The sequence below is a fragment of the Macaca fascicularis genome, chromosome 1 (assembly GCF_037993035.2).
Source record: "Macaca fascicularis isolate 582-1 chromosome 1, T2T-MFA8v1.1".
Classification (NCBI taxonomy): domain Eukaryota; kingdom Metazoa; phylum Chordata; class Mammalia; order Primates; family Cercopithecidae; genus Macaca; species Macaca fascicularis.
The window spans coordinates 61,097,774-61,113,268 of record NC_088375.1 but is presented as its reverse complement, the minus strand read 5'-3'; the positions used below and the strand labels follow the sequence as shown (position 1 = coordinate 61,113,268).

Here is a 15,495-nt window from a genome sequence, read left to right as displayed (position 1 = left end):
TCATGGCTTTGGGCATTTTGTTCACAGTTCTGTTGACGTTCCCTTGACCTCAGAATTCTGGAGGTGGCTTAATTCCGACTTCCCCTATGGACACCTCCTCAGGGCAGGAAATATGCCCTATTCATTCATCCTGTGATCCCAGTGCCAGGCCCAGGAAGTGCACATAGTAGGAGCTCAGTCAACGCTGGTTCCCTTTCTTCTACCGGCAAATCCCAGGGATGGAGGCCTGAAAAAGGCCCCAGTAGAATTTAAGGGAGCAGACTCTGTCCTCCGAGAGAGAGAGAGAGAGAGAGAAAGAGAGAGAGAGAGAGAGAGAGATTAGGGAAGAAGGGAGGACAGGAGGAAAGGAGGGGAGCAGCCCTGCGCTGCGCAGGCCAAAGGATGCCCACTGTCGCCACACATAGACGCAAGGTAATACCAGTCTCCACAGGGGGACGTTGTGCTGACTGGTTTTACTCAGCGTTCCCAAGGCTGGGAGAACCTCTGAGAGCCTCAGCAGAGAGCCAAGCCACTCTTCCTGGTAGGAAAGCAAACATTCTAAAAGGGAAGTCCTTGGGTAACAAGTTCCACTTCCTCACAGCCAGAGCACTAACCTACAACCCCGCCCTCCCTTCCTCCCCCACCACACAGGCAAACCGTTTCCTCTTCTGCTGAGCTCATGGAAACAAAGAACAGCTGTCCTCTCATTGATTGGTTTAAACATAAGAGACTCTTGCTTTACCTCCCCAACCCCTCACCCCAACCTCTGATGACCAAAATCTCAGCACAGGCCGGCTCCCCTCAGGCCTCCACCCACTCCCCTGGGCATAGAGGGGCAGCCCCTGGGCCGCCCACAGGCTCCCTCCTCCTCCCTGTGGTGACCAGTCTCTGCCTGCCACTGAGACACACCTGTCCACCCTCGGTGGGGTGACTGCAGCTGCCTGGCCACTGGCTCTCACCAGTGTGGCTTTGGCGTTCACACTTTTGCCACCATGATTTTGTCTCTGCAGCGGGCCTTGCGCAAGGCTGGGAGGAAACAGCCTCTGTAGAAATCAAGGTTTCCTGCTTTGTAAGGGCGGATGCGCTGCCATGGAGATATCTCCTATGACTTCGCCAGGCAAACTGCAGGCCAAAGGAAGAATCGGGAGTGTGAAGTCCTGAGTTCACAGCTACTCAGAAACCCCTCTAAGCCTCAGTGTTTTCATTTGAAAAACGACAGTGGCAAACTGCTTATAGAGTGACTGTCAGGATCAAAAGAGATGTGGTTATGAAGGTGCATTGAAAATGGTGCCACCATGGACACACGAGTTGCTATTTCTGCCTGCCACCTCCACAGACCCCAGGTCACCACCAGCTGCCATCTCTACAAGTGGCCCTGCCTTCCTGAAAACCCCAAACCAAGACTTGCCTCCCTGGGCATCTGAATCCACCCCATCCTGTCTCCTTTGGCTTACTTACTCAATCTACACCACAGGGAAATGCATCCATTGCTTAAGAAGTGTGGAAAGTTTCCTCCAGTTTTTTCCATGGTTTGTGTGCTTGTCTTACCTGTTCTGCCTCCTTCCTAGCACCATGGGAGTATAAGCTGGCTCCTCTGCAATGCATCCGTGGCCAGTACCTCTGTTCCGTCACAGCACAGGATAACAATAAGTGTGCCAAATGGAAGTCGGGGGGGGGGAGAGGGCATACAGCCAGATGGCTCCTTGGGGCAAAGCCTTATTTCTACCACATAGGACTTTGTAGACATTGCTCTCTGGCTATAGAGGAGTTTTGTGCTCATTTTCTCTTGTGAATCAAGCTAATTTTGGATTCACTGGGATACAATAGTGAACCAAAAGACAGCTGCCTGCAAGAGGAGCTCAGAGAACCCAGCAGAATCAAGCCCTGGGAAGCCTTTTAGAGAATGATTTGCAGAGAAGGAGTGGGACAGTCATAAAGGTCCCATGCTCTCAGTCCTCAGCAGGCTGTCCCTCCCAGTCCCAGGCTCACCTTGCAGAGGTGTGGTGGAGGACAAGCACACCTAGAAGCTTCCAGTCTGAAAGCTGACTGGCACAGCCCACCTCCATGCCACCCACGTTTCTGCGGCCAATGAGCCTCTGAGCTGGGATGTCCTAGACAAACAACTGCCCTCCTGCCTCAAGGAGCAGAAAGTTCCAGAAGATCCAGGGTAGCTTTATCCCTGACTTAGCAAGCAGACCTAGAAGTGGGATGGAGAAGGGCTTTGAATCTCCCTCCTAAGGTCCAGAGAAATCTCCTTGGAAATTTGATTGATTATTGATTATTGATTATTGTAACAAGAGTTCCTCCTCCCCCAGGAAACTCTCCAGAGTGGTCTTCTAATAGAGGCAGAACTGTGGGATGGGTGGTCGGAGGTTCCAGCCACTGTGCTAGACCTCTTGGGTTCAAATCTTTTCTTCAACAAGTTACCTAATATTCGCTGTGCTTCAGTTTCCTCATCCATAACGTGGAAATTACAACGATATCTATCACATAGGATTGTTTTTGATTAATGAGTTACTATGTACAAAACACTTAGGGCTCAGTATTGTTATTATAAGAAAGGACTTTACTTAAGAGGCCTCCTAGTTTAATTTCTCTACCATTACAAAAAGATATTCTCTCCCTGATTCTCACACCTTTGTTTCTTTCTTTTCTTTTCTTTTCTTTTTAAGAGAAGGGGTCTCACCATGTTGCCCATGCTAGTCTCAAACTCCTGGGCTCAGCCATCCACTCACCTCAGCCTCCCAAAGTGCTAGGGTAATAAGCATGATCAATATATAATATATATGACATTATATATAATATATTATGTTGCTCCTGGCCTCTAAACTCCAGGTTCAGTGAGAGGAGAATGCTCAGTTCCTTCCTGTGGACTATGAAAGCCACAGGAGCCATTCATCAACAGCAATGGGGTGATGAGAGCCATTTGGGAGTATTAGGAAGTGGAAGGTCTGAGAACCTTTTCAAACTAAGAAATCCACCTGGGCAAAGTGTGCCTGACTTGATTCATTCAGTGCCTGTCCTGCCATATATTTATTATAACTATATTATATCCCAGAACTTTCACATTTATTGTGTTATTTAATCTTCATGATGATCCCACAGAATAGGCTATAAAGATCTTATCAGAGAAACTGACTGGGACCCTGGGATGGCTGTCCCACCTCCTGTCCTACTGAGAAGGATCCCATCCATCTTCGCTGCAGGCCATTCCACTGAGGAAGCTGCAAAGTGGTTCCATGGAGGACCAGTTCAGAGTCCATAATAACAGGATGACTTAATGACAGGTTGAATCAGTTTGTTATTTGGAGCAGGCACTGCAGGGAAAGGGCTGGCCATGTCAGACGTGGCTCATCCTCTTCCTTCTTCAAAAACACTCCCACTTAATGCTTGACCTCCCAGAGTCAAGGAAGTATGTGATACTATTGCTAGAGCCAAAATTTGCAAAGTCAAGCGCACATCCAGCCTGCTAACAAGAAATTCCAGGTGCCCCGAGGACAGTGGTGCTGGCCTCAAAGTCATAAGAGCTTTCTGGGTTTAGGCTCACCCTGCACTGACTCTGGGGAGCTGGGAGTAAGCCACCATGCACCTGGCCTGGGAGGATCATCCTGCCCTGCTTACAGGGGAGAGGGACAGAGCCTGTCAGTCACAGCCCCAGCTCTCCGGCATGATGCCAGAAGTCAGGAGCCTGGTGAACTCTCTCGCTCAGCCACCGCCTCTCTGGATCTCAGACCCCTTCATTATAATGTGAGGATATCGGACTAACCATACCTAAGATAGCTATGAGCTTGGACAGCCTGGATGACCTTCTCTGTGCCAAATTACCCTCATTCCTTCCATCTTGTGTCATTTGCCTTCCACTTATTGGTCTCATATATATCTTTTTAAAGGCTTTTATCAGTTTAGTTCAATTCAACGTTCCCCAAGCAGCTGGTATACACCCGACATTGACCCGGTACTGGAAAATCAATGGTGCTAAGATATCTGTTTTCAGGGTGCTTCCAGTCTAGCAGAGGAAGGCAGGCAAGGGAACAGACAATGAGACCAGGGTCTCTGGAAGCTGTGGGAAGGAGAAGAACAGGGAAAAGATCCCACCAGGCCAGAAAGGGTCTTCCTGAGGAGACTTGGGTCTGAGAAGAAACTCACCCTTTCCAGGAGAAGTAGGGGCAAGGGAGAAGGGGACTAACATTTTTTGTTTGTTTTGTTTTAAGATGGGGTTTCACTATGTTGCCCAAGCTGGAGTGAATGACTATTCACAGATGCAATAATAATGCACTGTAGCCTCGAACTTTGGGCTCAAGGGATCCTCTCATCTCAGCCTCCTGAATAGCTGAGACTATAGGTGTAAGCCATTGCAACTGGCTGGGGGGACTAACTTGTAAGTTATTATTATTATTATTAATTTATTCATTTATTTTTGATACAACGTCTGGCTATATCGCCCAGGCTGGAGTGCAGTGGCGTGATCTCAGCTCACTGCAGCCTCCATCTCCCAGGCTTAAGTGATCCTCTCACCTCAGCCTCCCGAGTAGCTGAAACTACATGCACGCACCACTACACTTGGCTAATTTTTGTATTTTTTGTAGAGGTGGGGTTTCACCGTGTTGCCCAAGCTGGTTGCAAACTCCTGAGCTCAAGCCTCGCCTCCCAGAGTCTTGGGATTATAGGCATGAGCCACCGTGCCTAGCCTTAAGTAATTATTTCTAATAGACCAAACACCATACTAGACAACTTACATGTATTATTTCACTTCATTCTTATAACTTTTTGAGTAAGTATTAAGCCCATTTTACAGATGAACAAACTAAGGTTCAGGGTGCCTAAACCCATACTATAGGGTCAAGCTGAGACTCAAATTCAAATCTGCCTGATTCTAGAACCCACTCTCTTTCCACCCAACTAACAGAGTGTGAAGGGCACAAATAGCTGAGACTTTGAATACTGGGCAGGGCCTGGGCCTGCTGGCCTTTTCTGAATCCTCCTGGCATCTTCCCCAGCCAACAGGAGAACTGCCACTTTAAGAGGCACAGCCCCTTAGAAGGGTTGGTTTCCATTCATTTTTAATGGCCCAGCTGCCGTGGTCTCCCTGCCTCCCCATGGACTAGTCCAGGAGTTTCTCTGCAACTGAGCACTCACCACACTGGGGCCTGTCAATGTTTAATGGCAGCAAGGATCTTATCTCGGTTACCCAAGTCGTTTAGATTACTCCTGCACAGGGTACCTGGAGCATGAGGGAAGGCAGCAGATGGCAGACCCGTCAGTCCAGTCACCCCTCTGCTCTGCGGAGGGAGGAGGGATTATTGGAGCAGAAAGGTTGAGAGGGTGGGAAAAACCAAGGGTGGCAGGGAGACACACTGTAACAGGACAGAACGCCTCGCTGCACATTTGCATGGCCCTGGCTGTGTTCTCCACCCTGCCTATTCTCGGTCCCTCCCATAGGGACTGCCCAGTGCACACACTCTTAAGGGCCTCCTGGGAGACCCAAAACACAGGGGAGCGAGTGGTTGAATTTCTGTGGAGCTTGACCACAGAAAGTGACCTTTGAGCCCACTCTGGTGTTCCCTGGGCATCAGAATCTCTGCTTATTTTCAGGGAGAAAACACAGCACTACTTGTCTCTCTTACGAACTGTTGAAAACTCTGACCTCAGGTGCTCCAAGGACATGGGCGTGTTGCAGAGGTCACACAAACCATACCTTCAGTACAACCTCACAGATTCGTAGATGTGTGAGCTGGGTGGTGGGGGCCGGGGCTGGGGAGGCGTCCTGGGTCCTGGCTCTAGAGTACCCTGAAGGGGAGGGATAGGTTCTTGCTGCTCCCCCAGGCCCAGGGAATGCCTGGATCAGATAGTCAAGTTCTATTTGGGGAGTAGAACGTCACAGTTCAAACACAGAACCAGAGGCCACTGTGATGTTATTTACAGACCTCGTCTAAAGATCTAGCCTCCAAGCTGGAAGGGAGGGCAGTGGGCTTGCTGCCTTCTCCAATTTCTCCTGCTCTCTGAATTTCTTATATCCTGTCACCATCCGTCACCCTCCTACCTTGCCTCCATCCACGAGCACCCTGTGCTGCCGGATCTGATGTGTCACTCACAGTTGGGAGCCTGGAGAAAGTGTTCTCAGGACAGAGGGAGGGGACTGGGAGCAGAACAGAGGCCCCACCACCAGTGCCAGAGGACCCAGAGAGGTTCCTAGACATGGGGCTGGGGAACTGGGAGGGGGAGAGGGGCAAGGAGGGCCCAGGGAGGCCTCATTGGGTCGGGTGAACATTTCCCTGCCCGGCGTTCCGGGGCTTTCTGCCTGATGGGAGTTACAGTGAAAAACAGCAGGATGCTTTTCTAGGAAGACTTCGGCAGGTTGGGGGTGGGGGGCAGTAAGGGTGGTTTCATAATTATTTCACTGCTAGTTCAAATGGGAAGAAAGCTGGCTGACTGGACCAATAATAGGCAGCACATCAGACAAATGTTCACAGGGCTGGGACCCTTGACTCCTAGGGTGGGCTTTTGAAGTTTGAACTTCCAGGGACTGGGGAATCCTGAAGGATGTTTCTGAGACCCTGTGCAGCTTGATACCAATGGTGTTAGGATTGAAGGCACCAGGCTTGTCTGCTCTGAAAAGCACATGCTACCTCATGTGTCACTTGCTGAGGTTTCCATGTCGATGAAGTCCCTCTTCCTGACTCCTCCCTTTACCTTCAACATACATGCGTGGCGTCTGCGCCAACTGCTTCATAGCCTTTACCCCCGCAAACAGCACAGCCCCTGATATGCACGTGATATGTGTAACAACAGTCCCTACCTCAACATGCTATGAGAATTAAGTGAGATACTCTGTGGAATGCCTAGACCAACACTTAGCACACAGTTAACTTAGTAAGTCAGCTCGTGTTACAGAGGCAGCAGTGACGGTACGCAGGCAGGCAGCTCGGCTCCAACCTCAAGGCATGTTGCTGTGTAGTCCTCCCATCCATGGCTAATCCCCGTATCATAGATCTTCACTTTAAGGAAAACTCACTGGTTAACCCCTCTCCAGCTTCTAGCACACACCAAGCCCTGAGCATAATTGTGTTCCATGTGCTTTTCCTTAAAGCCATAAAAACTTACTGAGCAACTACCATGCTCTAAAGTACTGGCAAACGAAGGTGAATAAAACAGGGTCTGTGCTGTCAGCAAATGCTCAGTTTATCTGGAGAGACAAGACGGATGCTTCCTGAGTAGTGAGGACTACAGGTGCACGCTACCCCATGCCCCACTAATTTATTTTATTTTATTTTAATTATGTGTGGAGACGGGATCTCCCTATGATTCCCTGTCTAGTCTCGAACTCCTGGGCTCAGGTGATTCTCTCCTGCCTTGGCCTCCCGAAGTGCCGGGATTACAGGCGTGAGCTACCATGCCCAGCGAAGAGCATTGCTTTCTTGGAAAACCAAGTCCAAGGAGGATGGCGTTGATTTTTTTTCCCTAGGAAGGCCCTGTGGGAATCCCAAGAAAACTGAATGAAAGCCAGCTAGCAGCCGTTTAGCTGTGGGTCATCTTCACCTGCCACTCCCTCTTCCAAGGGTGGAGGCCCAGTGCTCATCCTTTCCAGAGAAAAGGACAAGCTTGAAGTTCCCAGCCAAGCCCTCTACTGGAGGCAGCTGGGCTGGGCTGGAAGGAGGGGAAAATCCAGTCTGAGGCAGAAGCACGCTTTGGGGTTCTGCCTCCTGAGTCAGTTCTGACTGCCCAGGGGCAAGGAGGAGTGACCGAGCCCCACCCAGATCTCTGGGATGCTACGTTTTCGTATTTTACATCAGTATAAGCTCTCCTCTTCACAGTCTCAGGGCACCAAATTCTTGTAAACAGAGGGAAATATACTCTAGCAAAACTTCCCAGATCTGATCTACTTATTCAACAAAGTATTTACTGAGTACTCATTCATGCCGGACTGTTCTACATGCTAGGGATACGGCAACGAACATGGACAGGCAAAAACCCCTGCTCCCTTGAAGTTTATATGCTACTAGGGAAGACAGACGGTAAATAAGGAAATACCTAAAACATTAATGATATTTACTATTGATAGATATTAATGGTATTTATTAATGATAAATACTATTAGTGATAAAGGCTAATGTGAAATAATCCAGCAGCAAAGTGGGATAGAAGGTGCCAATAGTGAGGCCAGGTGTGATGGCTTATGCCTGTAAGAAGCACTTTGGAAGGCCAAAGCAGGTGGATTGCTTGAGGTCAGGAGTTCAAGACAAGCCTAACCAACATCATGAAACCCCATCTCTACTAAAAATGCAAAAAAGTATCTGGGCATGGTGGCACATGCCTATAGTCCAAGCTACTCGGGAGGCTGAGGCAGAAGAATCGCTTGAACCTGGGAGGCGGAGGCTGCAGTGAACTGAGATCCCACCACTGCACTCCAGCCTGGGCAACAAGAGCGAGACTCCATCTCAAAAAAAAAAAAAAAAAAAGAAGAAGGTGTCAACAGCGAGCATATGATTGAAAGTTTAGATTGGACAGCCAGGGAGGGCCTCATGGAGAAAGTAGCCTTTGAGGGAGGCATGAGGATTCTGAAGGAATAGAATTCCAAGCTGAGGAATGGCACATAGAAAGGCACTGGGGCAGAGTGGCATGCGGCTGGAGACAGGAGAGCAGGGGAGAAAGCAAAGAGGTGGAGTCAGAGGTGGTGGGGGACACCACCTTAAAGGGCGTCATAGGCCATGATGAGAATGATGAGGACCTGGGCTTTTCCTCTTAGCGAGAAGGAGCGGCCGAGGAGAATTTTGGCAGAGGAGTCAGATGATGTGACATATTTTTAAGAGACTGTTTCTGACAGCTGTGCTGGAAATAAGTGAGAGCTGGGTGTCAGTGGGAAACGGTGGTGGTTTGGTTTGGGTTGTTGGCAGTTGGAAGGTAAGAAGAGACTGGACATTTTAAAGAAGGAATCTACAGGGTTGGCTGACAAAATGTGGGTTGTGAGAAAAACCTATGTGTGCCAGGCACTATGTGAGTAACTATGTGAATATATAATGTCGTTAAAATTTTACGTTAATCACATAAGCAAGGTTCTACTGCATTTTTCTTTTTTCTTTTCTTTTTTTTTTTTTTGAGATGGAGTCTCACTCTGTCGCCCAGGCTGGAGTGCAGTGGCGCGATCTGGGCTCACTGCAACCTCCGCCTCCTGGGTTCACGCCATTCTCCTGCCTCGGCCTCCGAGTAGCTGGGACTACAGGCGTCTGCCACCATGCCTGATTAATTTTTTATATTTTTAGTAGAGATAGGGTTTCACCGTGTTAGGCAGGACGGTCTCAATCTCCTGATCTTGTGATTCGCCCGCCTCTGCCTCCCAAAGTGCTGGGATTCGTCATGAGTCACTGCACCGGGCCTTTGCAAGGTTCTATTGTTATAGCCCACTTTATAGACGTGGAATCACTTAGAGAGGCCAAGTGACTGGAAAAATCACACAGCTAGCAAGAGACAGAGCTCTGGCATTTATTTATTTATTTTTGTTTTTTGTTTTGTTTTGTTTTCTAATTCCAGGTTAAGTTCACATAGAGCTGGTATTTAAACCAAATCTTCCACTGAACACGGACCTTGAACTCTTAGCAGCTACGCTGTAAAAATCTCATCTATTCATTGAACAATTCTCCATTGCTCATCAGCTCTGCTTCAGGAACTGGTCTACATGTTGAGGATGCGAAGATGAGTAAGAGAAAGTCCTTGACTTTGAGGAATTTACGGTTTGGAGGCGGAGACAGAGGTAAATAGAAATAACAACAGCGGGCCGGGCGTGGTGGCTCACGCCTGTAATCCCAGCACTTTGGGAGGCCGAGGTGGGCGGATCACAAGGTCAGGAGATCGAGACCATGGTGAAACCCCGTCTCTACTAAAAATAGAAAAAATTAGCCAGGCGCAGGGGCGGGCGCCTGTAGTCCCAGCTACTCGGGAGGCTGAGGCAGGAGAATGGCGTGAACCCGGGAGGCGGAGCTTGCAGTGAGCCGAGATTGCGCCACTGCACTCCAGCCTGGGCGACAGAGCGAGACTCCGTCTCAAAAAAAAAAAAAAAGAAATAACAACAGCGATATAACCATGCAAAGTCCTAAGCTCTCAGAGGAGAGGTGAGAAAAGACCCCTCAGAGGAGGTGACGTGTGGGCAGATGATGAGCAGGGCTTTGCCAGAAGGGTAGGAATGGATGGAAAAGCATTCCTGGCAGACGGAGCTGTGTGTGCAAAGGCCAGGAGGGGCAGAGGCAAGGCCCCGAGAAGGGCAAGCACTGGTGCAGTGTCTTGTTGCGGGAGCAGCTCGAGGAGGCCTGGGAGGTGAGATGAGACAGAGAAATGAGCAGGGCAGTCAGGAATGCCTGGAAAGGGCTTCCCCAGGCCAGGGGCAGTCGTTGCAGTTACCAAGGGGGAGTGGAGCCAATCAGATCTCTCCTGTGGAGGGTGGACACCAGACAGCGGACACAGTTTTCCCTATTTCAGCATGACGCTCCCTCGGAAATCTGGTAGGACTGAGAGAACAGTCCACGTTTCCAGGAAACAAACCGTACTCCGTCCCTGCGTGCGTGTCTCTCTGTGTGTCCGTCTATAAATATCCTCAGACACAGCACTTGGCTGCAGTCTCCCCCGGGCCCCCACGGCATCTTGCTCACACTGCCCAGCTGCCTCTGCCCCTCCTCCTCTCTCCTGGCCAGGACCGCCCCGGCAAACACCAGTTTCACTGGCCGCAGGCAAGGCTGGGTGGGGGCCAGGACTGTGACCTCTGCCTTATCATTACTCCCCACAGGACACCAAAGCAAGTGTCCAAACGGCAGCAGGAAGGGTGAGAATTTGGCTCAAGGAGGAAATTTGGAGACTGTTAAACCCAAGCTGAGCATGAACTGATGCCCCAGTGGGGCGGAAAGGGGAAGTTTGTTTCAAAACCTAACCCACATCCAATGGTTCACAGACCATCTTGATAAAAGGCTGTGAATGGATGAGATGGTGACCCTTGTCCCATCCAGCTCTGTGATCCTTCAGATCAGATTGGTCAGGGGAGAGATAGCAACAGAGAAAGACAGAATATATATATATGTGTGTATATATACACACACACACACATACACATATATGTATTTGTACACACACACGTAGAGACAAAGACAGACACAGGAAATGGGCAGAGACAGAGGGAGGCAGAGGCAGATAGACAGTCAGAGACAGAGATGGAGCCCCCAAGTATGGGTTCGAACCATGACAATTTTTTTTTTCTATTTTTTGAGACAGAGTCTCACTCTGTCGCCCAGGCTAGAGTGCAGTGATGCGATTTTGGCTCACTGCAAACTCCACCTCCCAGGTTCAAGCGATTCTCCTGCCTCAGCCTCCCGAGTAGCTGGGATTACAGGCACACGCCACCATGCCTGGCTGAATTTTGTATTTTTAGTAGAGATGGGGTTTGGTTTCACCATGTTGGCCAGGCTGGTCTTGAACTCCTGACCTCAGGTGATCCACCCACCTTGGCTAGCCATGACAATTTTCAAAGACACAGCACGGGCAGATCTGTGAGAAATGTTACACAGGATTAATGTGATACACATCAGAGTCTAGCTCAGTTCCCCTTCCAGATTTCCAGCTCAGAAATTCATACCACTGCCTCCCCTTTTATTGTCAGCCCTGGAGAAAAAGAAAAAGAAAACCAAAAACAAAGTAACGCAAAAACCCAGAGGGACAAGGAAACAGAGGGAAACCCCAGACTCCCACAGGTAAGTACTGAGGGCAGGTTCTTCCCCAAGTGCTTCCAAACACTTCCGTTCCTAGCCAAGGGGGAACTTGGGTTTCCAGCAGCTCTTCCTGAGTCTGAGCCCCATCCAGCAGGTCAGGGCCTGGCTGGGGGCGGCCAGGGTGCTGTTTCCAGGCACTGGCTGTCTCCCACCCTTCTAAAGTACTAGGACTTGGTACATCTCACCAGGCAGCTGAACTGAGCACTCGAGTCAGCCAAACACCCTCCTGGGCCCTCGGCTCATCAGGGGCCACCCTGGGAGACACAAGTCCTGTTCTCCATGTACTCTAGTGTGAAGGATAGGCCGTGTGACCTCAGCAGGCCCCTTCCTTCCTGGGACCCAGTTCCCTGGTCTGTAAAATGGTAATAGAAACATTTGCTCTGCTAACCCACAGGATGGTGATGAGCAGGGATGGAAATGGCAGCTGTGAAGGACATCCGTGAGCTGTGTGTGCAGCACAGTTTGGGGGATCCTGATGTTCTAAGGCTGGTTCGTGTTCATGTCATCCACAGCAGGCTTCCAACCAGAGCACGGATAGAGTTGGCTTTCTTAGGAGTGTGCTTTCTTGGAGGGTGAACCTGAATTGGGGTATCTTCAAGAAGACCAGTTTGGGGGCTGCCTCTCTCCTTCAGAGGTTTGTGTAGAGAGTGTGGGCAGGGTAGAGGTTGGGAAGGGGCCATCTGGGGGGAAGAAAGGCTCTTCCAAAAGGCTTCCATCCTCCTGGCCCAAGCAGCACCCCACACCCTCTTCTCCACCCACCAACCCCAAATCTTCAGATTCCTCTGGGCAGCTCTGGCCTCAGTTCCTTGGTCCCTCAGGTCTCCAGGTAAGAAACCAGTCTGCAGGAAATGGGGGAAGCAGATCACTCTGGGAGCGTCCTCCTCCATCTCCCCCTTCTCCACCGGCAGTTCATACTAGCAGGATCAGAGACAGAGCTGAGGCCAAGGAGCGGAGGGACTCAGCCAACCTGCTTCAGACGCCTGCGGGGAACCTGCCCCATAGCCCTGTTTGTGAAGTTGATCTTTCTCTCCCATGGGCTCAGTAAAATCTCTAAATTTGAAACGTATAAAACCCAGCATCAGTGTCATGACTATGAGACAATTATCATTTACCGAGTCCCTCCTCACACTGGGCCAGGCATTAGACACTTTAACGCTGGGATCCTCTCCCAGTTCTGTGGCTGAATGTGCCCCGATTGACACATAAGGAATCTGGGATTCCATAAGGGCAAAAAACATGCCCAAGGTCACATACTGTGGCAAGTGGCAGTATCAGGCTGTTGTCCCAGGTCCCCCAGACTTGGAAACGTGTCACCTGGGAAACGTGTCACTCAGGGAAGGCATGTGGCTGAGGGAAGTGAGATATAGTATTTTCAAATCCACTCTAAGAACCAGAAAACATCTCCCTCGAGTTGAGCGCTCTGCACCCTTAGGGTAAGAATGGCACTCAGTTGGCGGGGCACGGTGTTCACGCTTGTAATCCCAGCACTTTGAGAGGCCAAGGCGGGTAGATCGCTTGAGCCCAGGAGTTTGAGAAACCAGCCTGGGCAACACAGTGAGACCTCGTCTCTACAAAAAATACAAAAATTAGCCACGAATGATGGTGTGTGCCTGTAGTCCCAGGAGGTGGAGGTTGCAGTGAGTCAAGATCATGCCACTGCACTCCAGCTTGGGCGACAGAGCTAGACTCTATCTCAGAAAAAAAGAAAAGAAAAGAAAAAAGAATGTCACTGAATCAAATTGTAGCCCAATGGATTATTTGGCACCTGCCTGACTGGAGAGACACTGTGATAAGGGAAGGGCTTGAGCAATAGCAAGGGCTTGTGAGAGGACCCAGGGCTGACCGGGGTGAAGAAGAAGAGCACGAAGACAGTGGCCATTGTAAATATGCCTTCTGTAGACAGGGAAGTCACCCAGCTGCCCAGTAATAGCAAGAGCTACTGTTTATGTTGCATCTGCCTGGACCTAGTCATTGCACAGCACATCATCTGTATGCTCCTCCCAGCAACTCTCTGGATTGTTCTATGATCATCTCCATGTATCAGATGAACAGGCCAGGGCTTAAGCGACCTGCCAAGGACATGTTGTTAAGAACTGGTAGAGCTAAGATTACAATCCAGGTCACTCCTGAGCCACACTTTCCCTGACACTTCCCGGCACGTCACGCATTTCTGTAGCCCAGTCTGACAGATTGAGGAATCCTTCGAGAAAGGCTGGCTCCATTTGCTCTGGTTCTGCATTTGCCCAGCATCACCAGGAGGGAATGGATGACTTGAGCCAGTTCCTGACACCAGCCTTCTAAATGGACTGGAGCTCACTGTAAGCGGTCACAGTGGCGTTCTGTTTATCCATTCACCCACCTACTGTATGTTTGGTTGGGTGAGCCAGACCTGTAGGTGTTAACCAATTCTGGTCACCTGAAAAATAAAACAAAGACAAGTTCTAGAACTGTCAAAACAAGACGGGCCCTGCCACTCTAACCGAGGTTCTGCTTCAGGGAGTTGGGGTGGTGGGAGGGGCAGAGGCTACCTCAGGAGCCAGTTCAGGCTACAGCTTGGGATATACAGGCAAAAGTCCTGGCTGTGTGTCCTGGGACAAGTTACGTAACCTCTCTGAGCTTCATTTTTCTACCAACCTCACAGAATAAGCGTTTGTAAAATAACTCAGCCTTCTAGTCTGCCCGAAGTTACCACAGCTGCTGTGGGTGCCTGCCTAGCCCACTGGCCCCTCCACAGCAGGCATTGCCGTGGGGCCTCACTCCTGTCACCTGATAAGATGACGCCTCTGGCTCCTTAAGACTCAGAGTGCCTCGCCTCCTTCAGGGTCTTGGAAGCCTTTGTTGGTGCCCCGCCCCCTCGGCCACCTACCACCATCTGGAGCCTTCCCCAGGGTTCATGATCCTGTAGTAGTTGCCCAGCACCCTCCCTGCTCTGCCAGCTCCTGTCTGTATCCTCAGCCTGGGAAGGATGATCACATGGTGGTCATCTATGTGTAAGTGTCTATGAAAAGGGTGATTCTGGGAAGTGGCGAAGCAAAAAGGGGATGCTGACAGGGCAGATGGGAGGGGCCTCCGCTAGCCCTGTCTACTTCACAATTTGAGTTCGCTTTCTCCACCCTGTGTGGCCACAGGCTGCCTCCCAGACCAGCCTGACTATCCTGGGGAGTATCATCCTGCAAACAGTTGTCTCTTGGGGTGAGGATGCATTGCCCCCTCAGGCTGGGAGTCCCAGGCAGAGGCCATGCTAACCCCCTTCCCCTGTGCATGGGCCTCACCTGGCCTGGCAGGTATCAGAGCCCAGGCTGGCTGATCCGACCTGAGCAATCACCTGCGTCTGGGTAAGACAGTGATCTCACCAGGCTTTTGGTTTGGTTTGGTTTTGTCTTCTTGTCCAAGAACCTAAGTTTGGTTTGGTTTTGTCTTCTTGTCCAAGAACCTAAGGCCTATTTTACAATCCCCTGACTCCTTTCCTCTGAACAGAGAAACAAGCAGGGCTTCCTCCGTCCGGACCTCACACTGACTTGGCTAGCAGGAGCACCGGAGAGACGGCTCTGTTGCAGGGGTCATCGGCCAAGGAGGTGGTCTACCTGGTGGGTCCTTCCCGCTGCAGGGCACACAGAGGGGCTCCCGTAGGGCTGAGCACGAGGCAGTGGCTCCTGACCCTCCTGCAGCATCGGCACCGCCCCTGCCGGCCGCTGCCGGGAGCCCAGGACCTGGCGGACAGGAGAAGCCCCACCCCTGGCTCAGCACAAAACCCACAGCACCTTCCCCGGTG

The 15,495-nt window shown here is 50.5% G+C and overlaps 1 long non-coding RNA gene across 1 annotated transcript; it reads left to right on the top strand.

The window, feature by feature from the left end:
• The first annotated feature begins 9,289 nt into the window (after window positions 1-9,289).
• LOC141409731 (uncharacterized) lies at window positions 9,290-12,794 on the top strand. Its single transcript, XR_012431690.1, has 2 exons — window positions 9,290-9,724; window positions 11,615-12,794. It is a non-coding gene; the product is annotated as an uncharacterized lncRNA (long non-coding RNA).
• The last annotated feature ends 2,701 nt before the right edge of the window (window positions 12,795-15,495 follow it).